The sequence below is a fragment of the Geotrypetes seraphini genome, chromosome 5 (genome assembly GCF_902459505.1).
Source record: "Geotrypetes seraphini chromosome 5, aGeoSer1.1, whole genome shotgun sequence".
Taxonomy (NCBI): domain Eukaryota; kingdom Metazoa; phylum Chordata; class Amphibia; order Gymnophiona; family Dermophiidae; genus Geotrypetes; species Geotrypetes seraphini.
In genome coordinates, this window is record NC_047088.1 from 141,285,963 (window position 1) to 141,304,427 (window position 18,465).

The window sequence follows — 18,465 nt, forward strand, 5'->3', positions numbered from 1 at the left end:
CATAAATAAAAATCCTAGATTTATAAAAGTCTTTATTGATGTATAATCATTCTGAACCTCTCTGTTGGTTTGGTTCAGACTGGTTATACATCAATAAAGACTTTTAAAAATCTAAGATTTTTTATGTATGAAAGATGACCTCCCCAGTTGATGTGCCATTGAGACTCCACTTTATATTTTTCTGTTTGCTCTTGTGGAGATTTGGTTCCTTTCATCTTTTAAATTAAATTCATTATCAGACTGAATCTCTTCTGGAATGATATAGTACAAAATAATATTGATCAATGAATTTAAAACTGATTGTTGAGTGGCTTGTTTACATGGATGAACTAGCATAAATCCTGAATATGTGTCAGTACAGAGTAGCCCGAGACCCCCGTGTCGATGGGCGTAGGATAACACGGGGCTGGCAGGCCTGCGTGTTGCCCATCGGCTGGGGCGGTCGGAGGGGCGGTGAGAGTGGGGGGGCGGTATGATTGGCTGTGTAGGGCAGGATAATTCAAATTGATTGGTGGTAGCAGGAGCGCGCAGTGGGGGGGGGGTGAATTTATAAAAGGGGAAAGTGTGGAGGACTCAACCGTCGTGGGTCCTCCTGAGCCGGTTTTTCCCTCCCACCCACCCCATGTTTTTTCCGGTAGTTGGGAGTAGCTCGGGGGCGGATCTCCCGAGCTACTGGGTCATTGGGGCTCATCCGGTGATGAGCGGTGGGCCGGCGGGGTGCCGTGCCTGGTGGGTCAGGTGACCCGGATAATGGGGCATGAGGGACATGCCACCCCTCTGACCCTTGCTGGGGTGGCAGGGTCGAGGGCACTGAAGTTTATGGGTAGCTCGGGAGGAGCTCTGGGAGTTTAGGTTAACTAATGTTATAATTGAAATTATATTATGTTAATTGTTATGATTAATAAATTGAGCTGCGGTTAATTACCAACAATTGTAGTCAGAGTGTTTTTTGGGGTAACGCTTGGGGAGTATGGGGGGAGGGGGGGAGTCAAGGTGTTGGGTTATAGGGCAACAGCGGACGTGTCCAGATCCCGCTGTTATTGAAATGCAATAGCAATATCCTTCTTAAATTAGGAGAAATACTATCACATCAATTTGCAAAGTTTGACTACTTTCTTCCTCTTTTTTAGGTGTCTTGATAGCTGACTACGGAGATACTTTTTTGTAAGAAGTTGGCAGGTTACTCTGAGGCTAGAGAATGACTCGGGGACAAATTTTTCCCCGTCCCCGCGGAAACTCATTTTCCCATCCCATCCCGGAGAGTTATTTTCCTGTCTGTGCCCTATTCCTGCAAGTTCTGTTCTCATCTGCACAAGCCTCAAACACTTTAAAATCATAAGTGTTCGAGGCTTGTGTGGTTAAGGGAAAGCTTACAGGACAGGGACAGTGACAAAACTTGTGGAGATGGGACAGGGAAATTGAGTTCCTATGGGGACTAGGACAAATTTGTCCCCATGTCATTCTCTATCTGAGGCCCAGATGCACAAAGCTCCATCAACCCAGTACAAACAGTGCTCAGACCAATTACCTCAGTGCTCAGAAGGAACGAGCAGAGGTAGCACCAGGACCATCATAGCATTCATTACATCCCATACCACCAGAGTAAATGACCAAGCAAATAGTGTTGTACTTATCTCAGTCCTGTTGAAATGTAGCCTGAAACTTTGGTGTCTCCAGTAGTGTAAACAATCCTCTGCTACTCTGTATCGGTCCTCTTAATGTAAAAAAAAAGTAAAACTAAAAAAAACCACAGGAACTGCTTCCCAAAAGTGTCTACCCCTCAACCCGGGTTTCGCTGTGCTTTGTCAGGGGGGGGGGGGGGTAACTGTTGGTAGCTACTTCATTAGAGAACTATAAAAGCCAGAACTGGCAAAGGAATCGATACAGAGTAGCAGAGGATTATTTACACCGCCAGAGGCAACAAAGTTTCAGCCTACATTTCAACAAGACTGAGATAAGTACAGCATTTAAAATTTGATTTGATCGCAATATCATGCTCCAATGCGATTTACAAATGATAATAAAACCAGGGTTTTAATAAAAGACACACATACTTTAAGAATATGACACTACATGAAACAAGAGGAGAATGGGTTGAACTACAATGCATTAAGAGAGAAGAGAACATAAAGGATTAAAACAATAGGATAGGGAATTGTTACCCACTCAATTTTCATTTAGCCATGAAAAAACCCAGTGACCATTATAAAAGCGAGAAATGATACTCTACTCTCCACTCACCAACTTTTTGAAATGTAATCACAGTCGAACATGCTAGCCCCCACACTTTCTTTCCTTATCCGCTTGTCTATTTTACTGATTGTTGTGAATTTTCTGTATGCGTTCTCTTTACCACTTTTCAATTAAAAAAAATTTATTTTTTTTTAAGGATTTTAGCTCACTGTATAACATTTATTTGCTTGGTCATTTACTCTGGCGGTATGGGACATAATGAGTGCTATGATGGTCCCGGTGCTACTTCTGCTGAGGTGGTTGGTCTGAGCACTGTTTGCACTAATTATGGTTTATTTTATGATATAAGTTTAGGAATAGGATTTTTGATACATTGTTTCTGTGATTTCCACCCCCCCCCCCCATATAAACTATGTAATGTTCCTCCTTCACCATACCTAGATATATTTTGCCATTCCCTTCTGCCTTTATCATCATAACGACCATCACAGAAAATGCAACTGATGCTGCAGCTCCTCCTCAAATTGTACATCCAACTTTCTCATGATTCTTGCCTGAGCCCTTTTCACCTTGTTGTGATAAAGTGTACTGCATCAATCCGGGCAGTAGTAGCAATTTCTGCTGTCTCTCTCAGTCCAGTATGATGTCTTAAATTGGCAACTATATTTTAGCTTCTTCCTAGCTTTCTATAGAGCAAATGGAGCTTCTTCCATTGGTTCTTCTGCCATATCAATTACTACTACTATTTATCACTTATATAGTGCTAAAAGGCTTACACAGTGCTGTACATTATGACATTTAATAGATGGTCTCTGCGCAGAGGAGATTACAATTTAACTTGGACAGACAGACAGATATGACATATAGGGTTGGGGATGCAAGCATAAATCTCTCCATCATCTCTTGCTCGTCTAATGGTTTTTTTTCACTCTTCATTCACCTCTTTTCTTCATCTTCCTTCATTTTTGCTTGCCTTTCCTTCTGTAGTTCTTGTCTTCTGGTCTCAGGGAGGTTAACTGGTTCAATCTAATGAGGTCCAACACTCCCAACTTTCTCTTCTTGACTTTTCATAAAGGCTAGCTCAGTCACAGAAATATTCTTCTCTCTGCTGCAATCACAATGTATGTGTATTCCACTAATGCAGGCAAAATTGCATCCCATATTAGTACAACTATTTATTTCACACTTTCAAGTATGTCCATTAGTCTGTCAAGCTTCTCTATAAATCTGTCTTTCTCCTCCAGTTTTGTTCTGACCAAGAAACTGTGCTGGCTTGTACCCATATGGATTTCAATTTTGTTATAATCCTAACATGGCTTTTTATAACAGGACCACTGAATTTTGGATTTGTATTGTACCAGTGAGCAAATAATCCAGTCATTAGGTCATTGACCAGTTCATCAATACTGTAAATTCATCTGTCTTGATTACTGATGTCTCTCAAATTCAATCCATTTCTAGTGAGATCCCTAACAGTAGTTCAACTACAGGTAGTTCTCTGCCTGATACCACCAAAAGATGTAAATGAGTCCAAATTTGCAGTTCTGTTTTCTTTTGGACATATTCAATATTAGATTATTACTATGACGACACTGTTGAAAACCTGTGAATGAGAAAATGAAACTGTGTTAGTGTCAATAGGGGTAAATAAGATAAAGTGATAATTAAGGCACAATAGGCAATAATATGTAATGCAAACACACAAAAAACTAGAGCACTTAAACATACTGTATGTCAGTAATTTGTATATTTTTGCATAATTTCCTAATAATTCCAGGTAGGTAAATAACATATTACAGAAAACTTAAAGCTAGTTGTTGATTTTCACTAGCACTTTTAAAAATTATGACAATTCTAGTAGACACATTAAAAAAATGAAGTATTAGTACTGAAAAAGATACAAAGAAGGGTGATCAAAATTGTTAAGGGATGGAATGACTGTCATATGAGATTAGGGCTCTTTAGTTTGGAGAAGGAACAGCTGAGGAGAGATATAATAGAGATCTATAAAATCCTGAGTGGAATGGAATGAGTGCAGTGGCATACCAAGGGGGGGGGGCAGGGGCGGTCCACCCCGGGTGCATGCCTTAGGGGGGGTGCACAGCCAGCCAGGTCCGGGTCATCTGGTGCCGGTCCGCAGAAAATTCCTGCCGGTCTGCGCAGGGCCAGCAAGATCGGATTGGGGCCATCGGCAGCATCTGGGCTGCATTGGTGCCCCCCTCCCCCCCCCCCCGCGACACAGTTTAAGATCAGCAATGGGCCCCCTGGCACTCAAGATCGTCAACGGTCCTCCCCCCTTCCACGACAGCACTCAAGTTCAGCAACGGGCCTCCTTCTCCCCCCAGCATCAACAGCACTTCAAATCAGCAACCGCGGTGCTCAGCCCAAAGCTTCCCTCTGACTCAGCTTCCTGTTTCTGCCCAGGCAGTTCGAGTCAGAGGGAAGCTTTGGCCTGAGCACCGTGGTTGCTGATCTGAAGTGCTGTTGATGTCAGGGGGGAGAAGGAGGCCTATTGTCGAACTTGAGTGTCATCGCGGGGGGAGGGGGGGGCATGCTGATCTTGTTGCCAAAATCGGAAAGAAAGGTGAGAGGAAGAGAGAGAGATGGGCCTGTGGTGGATGGAGAGATTGAGAGAAGGGGCAGATGATGCAAGTGGAGGAAAGAGAGAAAAGGGGCAGATGATGCAAGTGGGGATAAGGGGCAGGTGATGGAAGTGGGGGGAAAGAGAGAGAAAGGGCAGATGATGGAAGTTTGGAGAAGGGGCAGATGATGAAAGTGGGGAGAAGGGGCAGATGATGGGAAGATGCAAGTGGGGGAAAAGAGAGAGAAGGGGCAGATGATGGAAGTGGGGAGAAGGGGCAATATAAACAAGTCAAAGGCACACCTACATAGAAACAAATTACAATCTGGCCAACAAACAGCTATCAGATCTCCTAGTAAAACCAGCGCAAGCAACAGGTCCAAAAAACAACTGAGGTTGGTGTTTGTGCATGATTTATAGCAGTTGCAGATGGCAGTGTTTAATTTTACAACCTGGACATGCATGGGCTTTGCAAAATACATCATACCTGTGTATTATAAAAAGAAATTTGATAGAGTAACCCTACTTTTCTTGCAATTTCATTGGTTGCCAGTTTCCTATAGAATCCAATTTAAAGCCTTGATTCTTACACAAAAAGCTTTCTTTCTTCAGGAACATAATTATTTACATATTTTGACAATCCCTTATGCACCGGTTAGAACTTTGAGATCAATCCAAGATAACAGATTAGTTCTTCCTCCAGCAAACAAGGGCAAGATGGGAATCAACTTGAAATAAAACTTTTTATTTTATTGCCCCACAATTATGGAATCATTTATAATGGAAATTGAGGCTGGAAATAAATATTAAAGCACTGAAAACTATGCTGAAAACTTTATTTTTGTGAAGCATTTGGAGAAGATTCTGTTTTATCAGAAATAATTTAAATATACTGTATATAAGTGGAAACGGGTCTTTTCAGTCACAGTCCTGCGATATAAAATTGATACAAGGCTTTTTGAATTTGCATGAAGGAATGAATGCGTACTTATCTTTGTTTTGAATCTGTATAGGTCTGTCCTATTTTAAAATGGAGTTATTTCCCATATTTTCTGTATTTGTAAACCACTTGGACCTGTTGTAAGAATAAGCAGTATTACAAGTTTTAATAAAACAAAACATAAAACACTGCCCATACCAAGTCTCCAACCCACCTCTTTCCTACACATGGATGCTATTTTCATGTGGAAGTACTGGCACTTCCACATGGAATTCACACATAGGTCTTCTAAAATAATCACCTTAGTCATCAGTGATATTGTACATGAAGGAATTCTGATGCTGCCTCCCTTTTGACCCTAATAAGTAACAGGGCACCAGGTTTCAGTAGAAGATCTATGGCCAGCGAGATATTTCTGCTATTTCATGACAAACCTTCAAGTTCAAGTTTATTAAATATTTGATATACCGCCCACCATCACTGACATCTAAGCGGAATTTGGAGAAAGTTGCATTATCTGGAGGTTGACATCATATTGGCTTCTGGAGATTGAAATCAGGCAAATCTGGTTTGAAGGAAAAAAAATCATTTAGAAGGAGACAGGCCATTCATTATAGTTTAAAGGAAGGCTTTACAGAAGAGGATGAAGCATGATATTTCAAAGTAATTTATCAAAAGCATACGGTACATGACATCTGCAGGTCTCTGTAAAAGGATATTGAATATCAAAAGAGATAGCACAGGAGAGATGGGTGCAAATATATAGAGATATTGAGAGAGAGGCATAGGGACATCTAGAAAGACTAGTAAAAGCAAATTTCATGATGGCTGTGTGAGATTCCCAGGTGACTGCTTTTCTGTAGGTAGAGCAAGGAGATAAGACAGATTTAGCTCTGAGTCAGCACCAATAATATATATAGGGATCGATTCAAAATGCAGTGTGACACAACTAAAATAATTAATACAGCCTTGATTTAGAAGGATTATTACTATGGCAGTATTCTGTTACCGATTAGTATTGGACTTATGACTGGAAGAGAACCAATAACCAGGTTGTAGATGCTGTTCCTGTTAAAAGGTAGGTGTAATACATTCAAATTATTGGATCTGCAGCCTTACATCACTGAGAAGCACAGATGGTGAAAGGGCATTTGCTTTGAAACAGAAATGACTGTACATCATAAGGGCTGTTGTCCTTGTTACATTTACTTGAAACAATTGTGATTGAGGTGTTATTTCTTGAGTTCAGCTGTTTTGGAGAAAACACCCTGGTGGGAACCGGGTCTTGAGATCTGTCATTTTAGAAATGTTATTTTCACTGACCTGTCATTTGGACTACAATGAAGGCAAATGTGTTTAAACCACATTGAAATTGGTAGCATATGTTCACACAAATGTTACAAAATAGTGTTCATCTGCAAAGATATAGATATAGGGTGTGTGGGTGTGTGCATGTGCTATGTTCAGTCACAGAAGTCAAAGAATTGTATCCCAACTTCATAACAGTAGCATATATTTAAATGTTCTTCAAATTTTTTTTATATTTTTATTTGTGCTTTTTTAATGTAGTCCTGGGCAAATAGTTTGCACTGAAGGAAGGAGTTAAAGGGTGCATCTATTTCACAGACCTGCAAGCTTACAGTTTTAACATTATCAATTCTGTATGCAGTGGCGTAACTAGCAAATGTGACACCCAGGGCCCATCATTTTTTGACAACCCCCCTATCTATATCAAAAATATGATTTTTAGTAACAATCCACATATCGCACAACAAGAGTGTACTTAGGAAAAGGCAGCATCTTTAACACTGCAGTGAGCACTAGAACACCAACACATACATTGTAAAACTAAACAAGCCAGATCCCGCACAGTCAATTGATCCTGTAGTCAATGCCAACCGAAAACTATGTCCTTTTCATACACACAGAACAGAGATACACCCTCACCCAATATGGAATAATCACAAACTAAAAATAGAAATATGTAGACAAAAGTTAAACTGAACTGTCAAGAAACCAGACTCTGCATACAGTGTAACACCACAACACCACAAAACAGTGACACATGTCCCCTAATACTGTGCAAAATATAAAGATAGTAGATGTAAATTTGAAAAAACTGATACATAACAATCACCACTTTACAAATTAACAAATAAAAATAAAACAAATAATGAGAAATAAGAAAATACCATTTTATTGGACTAATCCATTTTTCAATTAGCTTTCATAGGCCAAATCTTTCTTCAGAACAGTACAGTATACTGCTGTTATGGTATCCTGGCCTGAGGAAAGGGGTTTAGTCCAAAAAATTTCCTTATTTCCATTTCCTATTTATAAACTTTTATCAATACAGTTACAATACTACTTGATTCTAAGTAAAGCAACAAAAAAATCTTTCTACCTTTTGTCGTTTCTGCTTTAATCATCTTCTTTGCTCTCTTCTTTCTATACAGCATTTGTCCTCTCTCCCTTCCATACAACATCTGCCCTCTCTTTGCCCCTTCCACCCAGCTTCTGCCTTCTCTCTCTACCACTTCCATCTACTGCCCATACTCTCTCTTCCCTTCCATCTACTGTAAACCCTCTCTCTCTTCCATATGGCATCTTCCCTCTTTCTATGTCCCTTCAATAAACTGTATATCTGGGGTCCCTTCTCTCCTTTGCACATGATTCATTTCAGTTTCATCCCTCTCCATTTTTTCTGTCTCCAGCCCCTCTTCTATGCTTTGGCATATCTCTCTTTCTCTTCTCCTTTCCTTCCTTCCCACTCCACACCATGATGTGGTATCTCTATCTCCTTCCCTTATGCCATGGCAACTCTTCCTCCCCCTCCATGGTCTGGTATCTCCTTTCCTTTTTTCCTTTCCCTCCCTCCCATGGACTTGACATCTCTGGTTCCTCTCCCTTCTCCCTCCTTCCCTCTCTCTCCCCAATTGGGTGCTGCAGCAGCAGCATGTCTCCCCCCCCTTGCCTGTGCAGTATTTCTACCCTCCCCCCTTCCCTGTGCAGCAGCAGCAGCATGTCTCTCCCCCTTGCCTTTGCAGCATTTCTCCCCCCCTTGCCTGTGCAGTATTTCTACTCTCCCCCTTCCCTGTGCAGCATTTCTGTCCTTCCCCCTTCCCTATCCAGCATGTCTACCCTCCCCCCTTCTCTGCCCAGCATGTCTGGCTGGCTCCCCTGCTGAAAGCTGCGGGCGTCGCTCCTCGCGTGATCTGCGGCTGCATCTGAAGCCTTCTCTCTGACGTTGTGACGTCAGAGGGAATGCTTATGATGCAGCTGCGGATGCCCATAGCTTTCAGCAGGGGAGCCAGCCATAAGATGAGCAATGCCGGTGAGCACCCGCGGACACACCTGTTTACTGCTGCTGCTGCTGGTTAAGGAAAGCAGCAGTGGCACAATAGTGAGGGTGGCCAGCTGTGCACTAGAGAGTTGCGCAGGGAAAGAAGTCCCACCCATCCCAGTGAGGAATCCCTCCGTCCCCACCCATCCCCGTGAGGAATCCCCTCTGTCCCCACCCGTCCCTATAAACTTCAGAAATAGTTATTTCATTTAATTATGCTACTGAATTAAAGGCTCTGGTAGAGACCCATTTACAAATAAGCAAAGACACTTTATTAATTTGGAAATATTAATTGGGAAGAATACATACTTTTTAAATGGGTTTCTACCAGAGCCTCTAATGTAAATATAAAATATAAATACTCAGCTGATGAGAACCCCCAAGCCGTCAGCTAAGGACTTCCTTTGCAGTTGGCCGGGGGTCCCTTTTGCCAAGCTTGGCAGGCAGCAGTAGCATCCCCGAGTCACAGATGCTGGCACCTCAGTGGCTCATGGATGTTACCAGTGACTGCTGTGCTTGGTAGAGGGGAGTTCTGGCCATCTCTAGAGGAGGTCCTCTGCTGGCGGTGCTTGGGGATCCCCATCAGTCACAGCAAGGGTCAGCAAGTACTTCAACACTGTAGAAATAAAACCAGAAATACATTTCCTTATCTTTTGAACACAATACAAAGACATCTGCTATATACATTTCCCAAAGCTAACATATTTTAGTCAATAAATTCTGTTTTTTACCTTTGTTGTCTGGAGACTTATTTTTCCATAAAGTTGGTCCCAGTTTCTTTTTTTTCCACTTTCCCATCTTCTGTAAATTCTTCAGTTGCTATCCATTGGTTCCTCCTACCATGGTCCAGCATTTATCCCTTTCTCATCTTTCACCCCTGCCCACCAGTCTCATGCCCAACATTTCTCCTTCTATCACCTCTCTCCAGCACCATGCCACATCTCTCCCTCCATTCCCTTCACCACTATGTCCAACATTCCTCCCTCTTGCATCCATTTCAATCTGTCCGTTCCACCACAATATTTCTCCCTCTCATCTGTACCTCACTCCCTCCCTATGACCAAAAATTCTCCTTTCTTCCATTCCCCGTGTACACAACCATCTCTTTCCCTCCCAAGTCCATGCCTTCTGTGTCCAAAAATGCATTCCCTCCCCCACCTCAGCATCTCTTTCCTTCCCTTCCTCTCTCCCAAGTTCATGCCTTCTGTGTCCAAAAACACACTCCTTCCCCTACCTCTTCCCCCTCCCCTTCCTCCATCCTCTCTCCCAGGTTCATGCCTTGTGTCCAAACACGCACTCCTTCTCCCACCTCAGCATCTCTTTCCCTCCCTTCCTCTCTCCCAAGTTCATGCCTTTTGTGTCCAAAAACGCATTCCCTCCCCCACCTCAGCATCTCTTTCCCTCCCTTCCTCCATCCTCTTTCCCAAGTTTATGCCTTGTGTCCAAAAATGCACTCCCTCCCCTCTTTTGTGTTCCGCGTTTGCCTCCCAGCCCTCATCTTAGCAACTTTCTCAGCCAAATGGAGCTCAAGCCGCGAGGCTCGTCTTCCATTTCCTGCCTGCCCTTCCGCGCACACATAGCTGACCAGAAGTCTTCCCTGATGTCAGCGCTGATATCAGAGGGCAGGCTTTGCTTAAGCCCTCCCTCCGACGTCAGCGCTGACATCGGGGAAGACTTCCGGTCGACTATGTGTGCGAAGCAGGGCAGGTAGAAACAGAAGACGAACCTCGCAGTTCGAGTTGTATTTAACCCCGTGGGTCCCTCATCGTCCCCATTCAGCTCTCTCCAGTGCACCCCCTTGGGGTGTGCACCCAGGGAGGACCGCCCCCCCCTAGGTACGCCACTTGCTGTATGTTGTGTACTGCAGTTTGCAGCGCAGCTATGACCTTCTGAGTTGCACAGATAGTTGGCAGTTGGAATAGAACAATAGGTGCTAATGGATACCATCTAGAGAGTGTGAACTTTGTAACCTTAGGAGGCTGAAAAAGGCTCTTGTACCCAGGTCTCCTTGGGTACTGGTCAACAAATCAATGAAGCCATCCGCGCAATGCACAGTGGCAGTGAAAAGTGTGAACAGAATGCTAGGAATGATTAAGAAGGGGATCACGAACAAATCAGAGAAGGTTATCATGCTGCTGTACCGGGCCATGGTACGCCTTCATCTGGAATACTATGTCCAGCACTGGTCACCATACATGAAGAAGGACACAGTACTACTCGAAAGGGTCCAGAGAAGAGCGATTAAAATGGTTAAAGGGCTGGAGGAGTTGCCGTACAGTGAGAGATTGGAGAAACTGGGCCTCTTCTCCCTAGAAAAGAGGAGACTGAGAGCAGACATGATAGAAACATTTAAGATAATGAAGGGAATAGACTTAGTAGATAAAGACAGGTTGTTCACCCTCTCCAAGGTAGAGAGAACAAGAGGGCACTCTCTAAAGTTAAAAGGGGATAGATTCCATACAAATGTAAGGAAGTTTTTCTTCACCCAGAGAGTGATGGAAAACTGGAACGCTCTTCCAGAGTCTGTTATAAGGGAAAACACCCTCCAGGGATTCAAGATAAAGTTAGACAAGTTCCTGCTGAACCAGAACGTACGTAGGTAAAGCTAGTCTCAGTTAGGACACTGGTCTTTGACCAAAGGGCCGCCGCGTGAGCGGACTGCTGGGTACGATAGACCATTGGTCGACCCAGCAGCGGCAATTCTTTGTTCTTATGTTAACCACAAACTATATGCAGATAGTCAGGCACCTCTGAAACTGTCAGGAATCAAAACAGGAGTTCCAGCAGTTTCCAAAAGCCTAAGAAAAATCTACAGAGAAGTCAAACCAGCTCTTGATTTTCCTGGAAGGTAGTCTCAGTGAATCCACCAAGTGACCAGTGCAAAGTCTGATTAAGAAGTTTGGCTTCTGTTAATCAGAGTCCATCTTCTGATCACTGAAACTTGAGTTTGGAAATTAGAGAATAATATCTAAGGAATGAATGAGAAGGAAAATCTGTACATAGTTGGATTGTGTTCTGCAAGAAACTGTTCCCTGTTCAAATGTGTGTCTCTTCCTGGTTTCAAGAAGTAAAGTTAGATTTTGGATTTGGACTTTACATCCTGGTATGGTCTGCATTATTCAAGGAATGAGAGGAGTGTCTGGTGCTTGCTTGCTGTGAGATTCCAGCTGATAAGTTGGTCCTAGCTCTGGACCTAACAAAAAAAAAAAAAAACACCTTTATGTGCCCCTTCCCAGGATCCAGGAGAAGCAAATTCACATTTTCCATAATCATAAAACTTTAAAGAAAAAAATAAGAACTGTTCTTACAAGTCAATTACAATTGTTTAGAAGGTCCAGTGGTAAATTTTATAATTTCTGGTTTGTTTGGTGGTTTTTTTTTTTACTAAAATGTGATGGATTTGCACTTACTTCATCTTGGCAGCAAAAAGTAATGCACAATAAGTGCAAAGCTTGTATTGTAATTGCAGGGGAAATACTCTACATCTGTGCTGTGTTTACTGCACAGGACAACTGTTAACATATGAGCACTATGTTATATGTCTTGGCTGATAGCAAAGGCCTTCTGCACCATTGGTTCAGAGTGTAACATTGTGCCTATTAATAACTGTCATCAGTACAGATACCTTTGGTGGCGGCACCCATTCCAGCTCACTACCCAATCAACTGATTCCCCACACCCACTTTATCACAAATCCGATGCCTCCCCCACACTTACTCACCTGACTACAAATCGAATGCTACACACAATTAGACGTCTGTTGACCACCCACACATACCTGGGCTAGAAGGACCATTTGTCTAACCCAGTAATGCTATTCTCATGTTCTTATACCTGGTAGTCCCATGCCCCCTATCCCTTAATCACAAGTTCACTGTCCCCAATGCCCTTCCTAGCAAGACCTTGACACAAAGTGCCACTTTTCCCACATGTCCCCCAACTCTACTCTCTTCCATCCCACCCAGATTCCTACTCTTTCCCCCTCCCCCCCAAACCTCCATCCACCTCTAGGACTTTCCTGTAGGCAAGGCCTTGGTGGTTCACTGGCAAATAACAGGAGAGGGCCTCCCTCCACTCCTGCTTTATCTGTCTCTGCATTCAAAATTACTGACCCCTACCAATAATCTAATGCTAGAGGTCAGCATTCCATATTATGGCAATTGTTCTTATATGGAAGGCTGGAATCAATAATGTTATTTACAACCTGGAGCTGAATGGAGTAAGAGCAGAAGGCATCCTCTCCTGCTGCTTGCCACTTAACCACCAGGCCTTGCCTCCAGGTAAGGCTCAGATGTGGGTGGTGATTCAGAAGGATAGGTCTTGGGCATGCGGAAGAAAAGGTTGGGTTTGGGACAAGGAGGAGGGGTAGTACACTTTGAGGGATGAGCTTGCTGGAAGATGATCATCAGCTTGTGATAAGATGGTTGGAGGGCATTGGACTTCTGAATGGCTATGTGGGGAGCATCAAACTTGTGACTGGAGATGTGTTGGGGCATCAGACTTGTGATCAGTGGTTGGGAGGATTGGCTTTAATGCTGTGGCCATACTACTGCTGCAGTGCAGCTTCGTTTCTCACTTCCTTATGAGGTGGCGGCAACTGCAGCTCACTAGTGGCAGTTGTGACAGCTAGGACATGGTACTGACCAGGCCACCCCTGCACCTACCCATATCATGCCTAGCTACCACCCACTCAGCAATAAGCAGCTAACATGGGATTTTTACAGAACTGGTTGCTTGTCTTGCATAGAAGACATTAATGTAGACAAATGCAAAGTGATGCACATTGGGAAGAATAACACAAATCACAGTTACCAGATGCTAGGGTCCACCTTGGGGGTTAGCGCTCCAGAAAAGGATCTGGGTGTCATTGTAGACAATGCGATGAAACCTTTTGCCCACTATGCGGCAGTAGCCAAAAAACAAACAGGATGCTAGGAATTATTTAAAAAGGGATAGTTAACAAGACTAAGAATGTTATAATGCCTCTGTACCACTCCATGGTGCAACCTCATCTGGAGTATTGCGTTCAATTCTGGTCTCCTTATCTCAAGAAAGATATAGAGGCGCTAGAAAAGGTTTAAAGAAGAGTGACCAAGATGATAAAGGGGATAGAACTCCTTTCATATGAGGAAAGACTAAAAAGGTTAGGACTCTTCGGCTTGGAAAAGAGACGGCTGAGGGGAGATATGATTGAAGTCTACAAAATCCTAAGTGGAATAGAATGGGATCGATTTTTCACTCTGTCAAAAATTACAAAGACTAGGGGATACTCGAAATACTTTTAAAACCAATATGAGGAAAAATTTTTTCACTCAGAGAATAATTAAACTCTGGAACACATTGCAAGAGTGGATAGCGTAGCTGGTTTTAAGATAGGTTTGGACAATTTCCTAGAGAAAATGTCCATTCTTATTGAGAAAGACATGGGGGAAGCCACTGCTTGTCCTGGATCGGTAGCATGGAATATTTCTACTCCTTGGATTTTGGCCAGGTACTAGGGACCTGGATTGGCCACCGTTTGAATGGGCTACTGGTTGATGGACCATTGGTCTGATGAACCATTGGTCTGATCCAGTAAGGCTATTCTTATGTTCTTAACACAGGTCTGTACTAGAGGAGCTGCCCCAACGGAAAGCCAGACCTTCCGCTGCAGGGGAAGGAGATCGGGTCAGCATGGGAGGCCAACTCCGCCTCCCGACGCCCCCTGTGGCTCCAAAGCTTGAATTTCGCCTCTTCAGGGCAGCTCCCGGTGAAAAAAAGAGAGATACTTGTTCTGCATTGGGAGGTAGAAGGGAAAAAGAGATGCTGGACATGCCCAAGAAGGGGAACGGAAGGGAAGGGAGAAAGGTGCCAGACTTGTACAAGAGGGAGGGAGTGGAGGAAGATGCCAGCCAGACTCGTGTGGGGTTGGGGGGGGGGAAGAGATGCTGGGAGGGTGGAGGAAGAGGGAGAGAGAGAGATGCTTAGTGCCTACCCAAGTTAATTCTAGACCTACCCAAAATGTGGCTGCAGGACCAGATTATAGTAGTACATAAATAAATAATTAGTACTGCTGTGAAAGAATCCCAGATTGCCACTCCTTAGGTTGGCATTGCTTAAGGCAGTGTTCACAGTTCTGAAGAGAAATTCTAAGCCACTGCTCAAGAGCAAAACTCATAAGGGAAAGGGGATGGGTCTTGTCTACCACTTTTTTGTGGTTACACATTCAAAGCGGTTTACATAAATATAGGTACTTATTTTGTATCTGGGGCAAAGGAGGATTAGTGACTTGCCCAGGGTCACTACTCATTTCTAGTAGCTGACTGAAGAGGACACTTACATGAAGTCATTTTATGTTGTTTTTAGCCTGAATTGATAGGAACTCCACCCCCCACCCCCATTTTGATGTTGGGGGTTGTATCATAAATAGTTTGCATTCTTTTCAATTAAAAAAAACAAACTGAAAATTAAGAAATCATGTTACTTCATGGCCAGGATCCTGTTAAGTGGAAAACTCAAAATAGCAGAGGGAATGTTTGGAAAAATTAAGAAACAAATAAGTAACAAATATTAATTTCTTTTACACATTTCAGAGGTGAATATTTTTGAGATATTTTTGGAAGTAAAGTCCAGGTCCCTGGTTGCAATGCCTGCCAGGAAGCCAGAAACTATATGCAGATGTGACCATGTGGTCATTATAAAGTGCCACATCACTATTGAAAAATACTATCTTCTAATGATTGTCCTTAGGGAAGTTTGCAGGAAAATCAGGTAAACACTGAGGCTAGTGCTTCCATGGCTACCACAATCAAAATAAAGCCACAATTAGCCTGTGCATTCATTAGCATGCATTCAGTTCATTAGCTCACCTTACAAAAATCATATAGCTAGAGTTGCTAATGTGTGTCCCCTCTAATGCACATTAATAGTGTTAGCAGATCCTAAAACAGTAGTACAATATTAACAATTCTAGCTGTTAGTATGCACAAAATGAATTTAATCCACATTAACCTATGAATTAACATAAAATAGATTTGCAGACAATAAAATGTTCCATTGTATGTGAAAAACTGAAAAAATGCCCAAAATCTGAAAATGAACAGTACAATTTTTTGCCTGACATTCCTAGCTAAATAAAACAGTATTTTTATTTTCCTGCCAAAACGAACACTAAAGAGCTGCCTTAAAAAATGCAACACCTAGCCCACTTTTTACTTACTTACGTAGCATTTCCAATTGCAATGCAGATGTATTAAACAATTATTACTCGATAATAAATGATGCTGAGTTTGGTTTATCAGTGATGAATTAATAAATCTTCTGGAAGAAAATGCATGAGAGAGTATCGACAGATATATCAGTCACTATGTACCACAGGGTTAAAGTACTTTATTACTCTTGGGATTTTTTTTTTTTTTTTAATTCTCTTGCTCTGAGCATTTCTGGTGTCAGAGTGAAGGACTCGTGCCCTTCAGCTGGTCTTTAGTAGTTTGGCAGGATTTCTTTGTCTTTTTATTTTGTATTCTGTGCATTGTGAAGTCAGGGAAGCTGAAGAACGAATAAAGGATTTTAAAGAACACAGGCAGGCTTCTTTGCAGACCTTTGCCCATTATTATGTTTTATGTACATATAAATATATAATATTTTTCCATCGTAGCCCAAATCTTTTGCTGGTTTTCATTGGCCCCAGTGAGCAGGGAGAAGGCAGAACCTGTCAGGCATTGAACACTGAGCTAACAGGAGATAGTGTGGTGTGATGATGACGCAGGTCATTGGCAGGCTGAGGAAGGACCCAGGGGAATTGCTGAAAGCTGAGTGCTGCAGGCTGGCAGATACAAAAAGGACAGCTGTGGAACTGCTATAAGGTGCCTGGATGATACAAGAACACTCTCGGGATAGCTGGACTTTAAGGAAGGGAGAAGGGATTAGTTTGATACATCTATATTCTTGTTTGGTTTTTATTATAATAATAATAATAATAACTTTATTTTGTATACCGCAGTACCACAAGCAGTTCAGAGTGGTTTACAGAGAAAGAGACTATACATATACAGCGATGTTACAGAAAATATTGTCAAGTGCATTGGTAACAGATTTCAATTATATTAGTAAGCCGAGAGAGGTTAGGTATAACCGGAAATATGTCAGACATACAGTAGGTAGTTCAGTGATATAACAAGGTAGGAAGGAGTCAGAGAAATTTGTCAAAGAGATAGGTTTTAATTGATTTCCTGAAGGATTGGTAGGAGGGTGCACTTGAGATGAGGGTGGTTAGACGTTTATACTATTTGCCAGCTTGGAATAAACAGTGTTCTATCAATTTTAATCTATTTCTCTTCCATTGTTTGTTATAGCTGTCTCCTAAATGGCAAAATGTATATTTAGAGATGCAAAAGAAGGTATTTCGTGTTGGGCTTAACATATTTCAGGAATCAGGTTGGCTAAACTTGTGACACATATGGGGCCATTTTAACCATTACGCAGACTAGTTAGTTGCCTATGGCAGTAGCAGTTTCTCTAGAGCAGTGTTTCTCAACTCAGTCCTGGAGTACCCCCTTGCCAGTCAGGTTTTCAGTATAACCACAATGAATATGCATCAACTTTATTTGCATATACTGCCTTCATTATATGAAAATTTATTTCATGCATATTCATTGTGAATATTCTGAAAACATGACTGACAAGAAGGTACTCCAGGCCCAAACTGAGGAACACTGCTCTAGCGTTGTAAAAAAAACCAACAAAAACAGCAGCAGTCACAGTGAAACAATAGCCCCCACTGTAACAGACCACCTGGAGTGGCAGGCTAACCTGTATTTTTAGGAGGGTCAAGACAGAAACCACACCACAGTAGCATAGGAACAAAACACTTTATTTCTGTACAGTTTGCCTCACACTTAATTCGTACAAGAAGTTTGGCTTACCTCAGCCAAATGCTCAGCCTTCTATTTTCTCCTTGGACCTCCCTCTAACTGAGTCAAGCCTGGGCAGAAATATTCCTACCTGACACCCGCCCCTCTGACTCAGTACTGAGCCAAGCAGTGCAGAGGCACTCTGGGACCTGTAGTCCTTCTCAAATACATGGTGCCCTCTGCTGCCTGGTGGCATAACAGCAGTCTCAGAGAAGGAAAATCACTTACTCTGCTACACCACGAACATGAAGTGGCCTATGATGTAGTCCTTGATTCTATACATTGCGTATTAAATTACAGTTGCACCCCATTTGACTCACCTACTGGTGCCCCTGCCCCACCTACCTCATCACTGCCAATGAAAGGAGATGGGGGGTTAGGAGCAATTTTTGCACCCCTCCATAGTTGTGCCCTCAACTGCCTCACCACTTGCACAGCCCTTGGTACAATGCTGGCTATAGATCCCACTGTGTTTCAGAATGAGTTTGTCATAAATCTAGGACATGCCTCCTGGAAG

The 18,465-nt window shown here is 42.6% G+C and overlaps 1 long non-coding RNA gene across 1 annotated transcript; it reads right to left on the reverse strand.

Annotated features, from left to right (window-relative positions):
* Window positions 1–3,121: 3,121 nt before the first annotated feature.
* On the reverse strand, window positions 3,122–18,013 carry LOC117360561. Its single transcript, XR_004539449.1, has 2 exons — window positions 17,961–18,013; window positions 3,122–3,796 (listed from the first exon to the last, which is right to left on the reverse strand). It is a non-coding gene; the product is annotated as an uncharacterized LOC117360561 (long non-coding RNA).
* Between the last annotated feature and the right edge of the window lie 452 nt (window positions 18,014–18,465).